The sequence below is a fragment of the Triticum aestivum genome, chromosome 2D, assembly GCF_018294505.1.
Source record: "Triticum aestivum cultivar Chinese Spring chromosome 2D, IWGSC CS RefSeq v2.1, whole genome shotgun sequence".
In the NCBI taxonomy this organism is placed as follows: domain Eukaryota; kingdom Viridiplantae; phylum Streptophyta; class Magnoliopsida; order Poales; family Poaceae; genus Triticum; species Triticum aestivum.
This window is the reverse complement of record NC_057799.1, coordinates 236,943,166-236,949,971: the sequence shown is the minus strand read 5'-3', so window position 1 is coordinate 236,949,971 and position 6,806 is coordinate 236,943,166.

Genomic DNA, 6,806 nt, shown 5'->3' with positions numbered 1-6,806 from the left:
CGCCCGCCGATGGTGTCTGAGCAACACGGGCGGCGAGAGCGGTCCGGCGCTCAGCACGAGCACGATGAGCGTCAGCCATGGAAGCGGCAGATCAATGGCGAATCGACCAGCGGAAGAGAGGCTCCGACGCACCCCTACCTGCCGCGCCAAATGTTGGATTTCGGGTTCCACAGCCCCTTGAGAGGTTTGAACCCTGGGGTGCATGCGAAGAACTCAACCTTCTCAGTTTGCCTACTCGCCGTTCTCACAGCCTAGCTCATCGAACTCAAACAAAAAGGGGACACGGCAGTTTACCTAGGTTCGGGCCACCTTGCGGTGTAAAACCCTACTCCTGCTTTGTGGTGGATTGGCCTTGGAAGGCTGAGGATGAACTAGTACAGTGGGAGAACAACCTCAGGAGGTGTGTTCTTGAGCTCAAGTAAGCTGGTTAGCTGGTCCGGGTGGAATGGATCCATTCCCCCTCTATGGTGATGGCTAGGTCCTATTTATAGTGGCCTTGGTCCTCTTCCCAAATGAAGGCGGGAAGGGATCCCACAATGGCCAAATTCGAAAGGGGACAAATAGTATGTCTTATCCTGACAAAAGTAGTCTTCGCCTGCAAAAGCCTCTGGTTGTGACGCCGCGGTGGGCTCGGTGATGACATCCGTCCTGGCGTTCTTGCTCTTGTTGCATGAGAATGGAAACCTTTGGCTGATTCCTCGAGACTCCGCCCCTGCGCTGGCCCCTTTAGCACCAAAGAGGAAACTGGTACACTGCACCCGCTGGCGCCCACGTGAACTTGGTCGTCATGGCTCACGTCATCTGAGCCTCGCGAGGTGAGACTTGCTTAGAGATCTCCGCCCCTCGGGAGCCAGCATGAGGAGGCTGCTCCTCGTGGAGGTCTTGGTGTCGTCCGCCTCGCGAGGCTTGGGCCCTCGCGAGGGTCTTGAGTTGTCAATAGCGAAGCTGGGCCATACCAGGCTGTCAATGGAGCCACACCAGGGGCTGCAGGCAGGCAAGTTTGGGTACCCCTGTTCCCAGAACGCCGACAAAGTTGCACGGGCAAAACAGCACATGTTGACAATGGAGGCCTTGCGGCAGCGGCGACGGTGACCTTGCTTGGGTTTCGAGCGAGGGAGGGGTGTGTGTGTGCGCGCGCGCCCGCACGCGAGGAGGTTTTTGTGTGTGTCTGTGGATGGGGGTGTGTTTGAGGAAATGACGTGGCTACTAAATATTTTACTACACGGGAGTCAAACGCGGGAGTGAAATGCCAGGGCTATTGAAAACATGGATGATGTTGCATTGCACACGGTCCGGAAATAACAACCGTGTGTTACGAATCAGAAAATCCCTCGAGGCGAGCAGATATTTTCGAGGGAAGCAGGCAGGAGTGGGAACAAGAAACATCATACACGGTCGAAGCATAATAACCGTGTGTTATCAAACAGAAAAAAGATGCAGGTAGGTAGATATTTATGAGAGGGGAAGCCTCGTGGAGCCCAATGTACTATGTGGATGTGCGTGACAGGGGCACCGGTGTGGCACACGGTTAGTGTGAGTGAACCATGTCTGTTGCGTCATCCAACTTGTGTAATGTTCATAAATTTGGCGAAAATGACGTGGGAGAGGGTCAGAACACGAACACACTTGCATGTGGACCAAATATATGTATGAAAAGGGTGGTTTGATATTCAAATTCCAAATGCAACTTTGGTGTGGCACCTATCTCGCAAAGCACATGGTATTGCTTGCCCCCCTCGTGTCAGCAGGAAGGGAATCCTAAGCTACAAATGCATGCCCCCTGCATGGAGGTTCACCTAGAAAAGTGTGAAGTAGCAGTCTCCCCAACCCCCCCACACACACACCCAATTTCAGTCGGTGGGCCAGAGAGGGATCTCACCAAGATGGATCGTAAAACGGACCAATAATAATCCACCTTGGTCGTACAACCTCTCTCTTGTTGTTGGTCAAAGTGATGGCTGTCAATGCGACCCTAGAGATGGGCTAGCTCGCCAATAATCATGCAAGTAGCTAGTCCCCGAAGACAACCGCTGCTTTCGTGTGGCCCAAATGTATGTATGGAGAGGTGTGTTTGAATACACAATGGAACAACTTTGATGTGGCACCGTGCTTTCGAACCTGAAATACCCACACTGAGTGAGGGTTAGTTGAAGGTGCATATGTATGTCACACCACACTTAAAGCCGATGACGGGGCTTCATGCATGCATGCATGCATAGTATGCACTCAGACTTAATTAGGTCTGAATCTCACCATGACCTATACTACGATAACAAGAACCAAAGGAAGAATCCGCCATGGTAACCTATCTTGTTGTCGGTCAAGGTGATCATGGATGTCCACGCGGATCCACGAACATATAGGCTTGTCGCCGATAATCACGCGAGGGAGTGTACCGTTCGAAGACAACCACTACATGCATATGTATGGAGGTGATGCGTGCATGCATGTTTGAATACCATTTCACAACATTGATGCGGCGCGTGCGTCGAAAATCGTACAATCGCCACACAGAGCGAGATCAGTTCATGACGTGTCGTGGTACTAGCCACTTTGACTCGATGGGAGGGATTCATGCATACACATGCAAGTGTGTGCTCAGACTCTATCATGTCATCCCAGAGCATGACCTATATATATACCGTATTACAAAAAAAATCCCCTCCTAAGTCAAATTAACCTCTCTCATTCTCAGGCAAAGTAGTGATGGACCAAGCGGGCCCAACAGATAGAAAGCATCAATATCACTGATCACCGCTTAAGTGGGTGTGAGAGGACAACCACCATCGCTTTACATGTGGGCCAAATATATGTTGAATACCCAAAATGCACAACTTTGATGTGGCACATGCCTCGAAAACTGTAAAGTCCCCACACAGAGCAAGGTTCATGAAGCATACTACAAATGATGGTCCCCTTCCCCCTCTTCGATGCATACTATATGCTCCTACCGTAATAAACCCAAAAAGAATCCTCCTTGATGGTGTAATTAATTAACCTCTCCAGATGTAGGTCAAAGTGATGCATGCATCGACGACGGCCTCGTGGGCCCACAGATAGAAGTGTCACACGTGTGTGTCCAAGGATAACCACCGCCTATATGCATGTGGCCCAAAGAGGTGTTGTGTGTTGTTTGAATAGCCAATTTCACAACTTTGGTGTGGCACGTGCCTCAGAAACCGTAAAGTCCCGACACTGAGTGAGGTGTACTTGTTCACGGATGTGTACATATAGTATATATGCTAGTCCCCTCACACCTCTTCGACGCGTACTATATACTCCCACCATAACACAAACAAAAAAGATTCTCTATCGGTTGTTCGTCAAAGTGATGAACGATGACCTCGCGGGCCCACAAAAAGCATCACACGCGAGTATCGAGTGTCGTGTTCGACAACCATCGACTGCATGTGGCCAAAACATGTATGTATGAAAGGGTTGTGTAATGTTTTAAATGACGAATTCATGACTCTGAGGTGGCACCCGCCTCACAAAACGACCAACCCACATGCTGGCTCACCGAGAGGCGAGCTAGCGATTTGACCACCGCCCGCCTCTCTCCCACTACTCCATATTAATGGCGCGCCCGAGCGGCCGCCCCCCCATCCTCCCCACGTACACAATCCTCTCTCCCCGCTTGCATCCTCGACGCCGCTCTCAGTCCTCAAAGCCTTCAGTGTATGAGGATGCCGCCAATGAGCCCCATCGGAGGGAGTGGCAACGCTGGGGCTGCTGAAGGATCGGAGCACCGCGTGGAGATGGAGAAAGAGGTTGCCGTCACCGCCGGTGAGGTAGCACTGCACCCTGACATCGTCGATGGCGTCGAGCTTCCACAGCTGGAGGTGGAGGTCCACACCGACTCCGGTGACGACTCGGGCAACAACCCCGGAGACAACTCCGACGACCACTCCGGCGATGACTCCGACAACGACGGACAACAGGTTAGGCATCTATACCCATTTATGTGTGAAATAGATCCTATGGTTTCTCTGTTTACTCCTACCTCCCCTTTTTGCAATAGAAATCCTATAGTTATGTTCCCCCAATCCATGAAATCTGAGTAAGTTTTGTTAGATCCGTGGTGTATTGATTGTTTGAATGGTACAAGGGATAAGTGATTAGTTGTTTCATCTGTGCGAATGATTTCTGCTAGTAATCCAACTAGGGTTAGTGTTTGTGCTAATAATTCCTAGCCAGGACTTGACAATTGATTTTGAATGACCTACATATATGTTTGTGCCATTATTTTCTTCAAGATTGGTGTGTACATAGACGACTGTGCTTAAAAATCGAACCATAATCTTTGGATATGTATAAAAAATAGCCATAAATTCCTAATCCTACTTCACGACATGTAAACATTGATTTTATGCCAAATTTTGGTAACTACCAAATGTTCGCTAGAGATTAGTTTGTAAACATTAATTTGGAGCCACATTTTTTTTCCTATTTGTATAGGTGATGTCTGACGATGTGGACAGCAAGGATGAAGATGTGGACAGCGAGGTAGAAGAGGCAAATCCTGAGGGAGCTTTTATGCGGGAATGCATAACAGGCGTATTAGGACCTAGGATGGCGGCTATCGATGCCAATTTTGCAACCAAAAGCGTCATGACGCGTATGAAAGTCTTGTGGTGCAAGCAAGAGGACGAGCCATTGGCTCCTTCGAGCAGAAGTATTCTCGCAGGGTGGCGCACGCTGCATACGCCGAGTACCTGGAGAAGCTTTGGGATCGTGCGGGGAGATGAGATGAGATGTGGGATCGAACTATGTACGCTTGAGTATGCTTAATGACGGTTGAACTATGAACTATGCTTGTGTACGCTTGTTATCTCTGTCTAAGTATGTTTAATCTATGTTTACTTATGTCTAAATGTGGGAATCAGTTTGGTTGATGGAATCTACCTACGTCCTGGTTTATTGGTCCCCTTTGTAATTTGTGTTAAATTTTGACCAAATATTTAACTGACAAAATGTTAGTGCAGGTCTGCAAAAATTATATCGTTGGATGCGTATTTGAACATAGTGTTCAATGACATAATTTTTGGTGACATGCATAAACATTTGTTAGTTAAATATTTGGTCAAAATTTGGTACAAATTACAAAGGGGACTAATAAACCAGGACGGAGGTAGTACGTCAATCGCACACGTTTCCCAAAATTGGAATCGTGTGCAATGACTTTCATTTTGCTTGTTACGTCAATCACACATGGTTGGCTGTAGCAAACCATTGCCTCCGAAACTCATTGTGGGACAGAAAACCCTCACCACCCAATTCAAAAAAGAAAAAAGAAAACCCTCACCATCCCCACGTCACGAAAACCCTCACCTCGCCAGCCACCCCGTCCGGTCCCCATTCACACCTACACAAGCTCCTCTGCGTCTATGCATGGCACCGCCTATTGCGGCAACAACCACTTAGCTCGACGCCTACTGCCGCCGGCAAGCTGCCGGCAAACCCCAGCGCATTTCGCCAATTCCGCTTGCCGCCTCCTATCGCCATCGACTTTCTCGACGCTGCTCGCGGTTGACCCAGCTCCGCCCGGTTGGGGAATCCGCCGTACTGAGGGTTTTTTCTCATGGACAACAAGGTAACTAATTTGATGAGATATTATCTCATCTCTTATCCCAGTTCATCTGCCTCCTTTAAGCACCCGGCCAAAATTGGCGTGAATTCAATTTTATTCGAGCTGATTTGTGGGTTTTCTTTCATTCATAGTGTGTACTGTGTGCGGACACATTAGGACTTTGCGGCCCCCGCCAGATATCCATGGAGTTCCATCTCACCGTAACAGATGACTTGAGGATGCGCGCGATATGTTCAATGTCACCCTAAATCGGTTGGCATGGCCTTTCCTAGACATATACTAAATATTGCTACATTTGGATAAAAGGTGCCACATGCACCATATACGTCGAAGGGGATTTTTTTCCTCTTCTTTCTATATTAGGCAAATTAATGACGTATTGTTCTTTCGATTACTCTCATATTTCCATGACATCATGTTTACCCTATCTGTTTAATTATAGATTTTTGTCCTTCGATTTCAACTGTTGTACAGTTCTTTCAATTTGGGCCCATATTTGCATGTTACCATATTTTCTTTAACAATCCTACCATTTTCTCCAGCGCGTCAATTGCTATGCAACAGAATCTATAGTATAAATCTTTCCCTTTACATAAATCAAGACTGCATGGATGTCATACTGAACACAAACCATGGATTTACAATTGTTGCTACTGTAAGACTTGTAGAACGTGGTGATCGCTATTTTGGCACTGGCCTTTGGAAAGAAATTTCTAAGTTTTATGTACTGAAAGCTGGCACCAAAATTGCACTACACATAAAAGAGCCTGGTCATGAGATATATGCTAACTTCCCCGACGATATCATCTGTCCAGACTTTGTTTGAAGTAAGTGTTCTTTTCAAGTATCTGCATGTTGACTTACCCAGCAATATCAAATAAATTGTGTAGTATTTAACCAACCAATTGTTATTCCATTTTCTTACTCTATTCCTACCTACTAACTTGTAGTTACCAATACACTTTTCTATTGCCCCGTTTTAACTAAATATTCCCAGTACTCCCACTTCTATCAGAAATCGCCCTTAACAAGGAGACTCCGGAGGTGGAGAACGGGGTTGTCAACAAGCGGAGGCGGGTCGAGCAAGAACCGCAAGCGACTCCAGCAGGCCTAGACTTCATCAGCATCCTCCCCGATGATATGTTGACAGCCATCATCCCCCTCCTCCCAAACAAATATGGGGCGCAGAAAACCGTCCTTTCCAGCCAGTGGTGCC